The sequence below is a fragment of the Elephantulus edwardii genome, unplaced genomic scaffold (genome assembly GCF_000299155.1).
Source record: "Elephantulus edwardii isolate Elephantulus edwardi_28Jun2011 unplaced genomic scaffold, EleEdw1.0 scaffold00253, whole genome shotgun sequence".
In the NCBI taxonomy this organism is placed as follows: Eukaryota; Metazoa; Chordata; class Mammalia; order Macroscelidea; family Macroscelididae; genus Elephantulus; species Elephantulus edwardii.
The window spans coordinates 2,003,530-2,004,490 of NW_006400003.1; positions in this window are offsets into that span (position 1 = coordinate 2,003,530).

Consider the following 961-nt stretch of genomic DNA (forward strand, 5'->3'; position numbering starts at 1 on the left):
TAAAGACATTTAACCAATGATAGAAGTGACCAATAGATTCAGTGTTTAAACAACCCTTTATATGATTGCTTAAGCCTCAAGCTGTCAAGGCTTCTGTGATTCTGAACACCCCTCATAACATAAATGTGTTGATATTATGTGCCAGCAAGTCAGTACCACGGATTCATAATTGACCTCTCTACAGTGGATTTTCAGAGGTAATAAAATGCACAGAAGGGCATACTCTATCTATCTATCTATCTATCTATCTATCTATCTATCTATCTATCTATCCATCTATCCATCTAGTTCTCTATCAATCTATAGCTATCACTGAGGCAATGGGTGTAGGAGTGTCTGAGTCAGTGAGGCTATCTCAGGGCAGGGCAGACTTTAAAGCTGTGCATATAGTCACTATGGGTCACAGGTGACATGACAGCAGATAACAACAACAGTTAATAAGAGTGCTGATTGTGGATCCAAGCAAGATAAAGTTGTTGACAGTTTCAAGCCTTTTTCCATCCATCATGATGTTGCCTACTGGTCCAATTATAAGAATCTTTGTTTTCTTGACATTGAGATGAAATCCACAGTGACGGTTGCATTCCTTGATCTACTGAAATAAGTGCTTTTAATACCAGAAAAATGTCTATTTGTGCTTTGTTAACTATGCAAAGGCATTTGGGTATGTTGATCATAACAAGCTGTGGCTGACATTGAGAATAATGAGAGTCACAGAGCACTTGATTGTGTTCATGTAAAATCTGTACCTTGACTGGGAGGCTGTTGTGTGACTAGAGCAGGGGAACACTGCCTAGTTTAAAATTAAGAAGGGAGTACATCAGGATTATATTATCTCTCCATTCCTATTTAATCTGTATACTGAGCAAATCATTTGAGAAAGAGGAATGTGGCATCAGGATTGGAGGGAAACTCATTATCATCAAGACAATAATTACTTTAACATAAAACAGCTAATCTT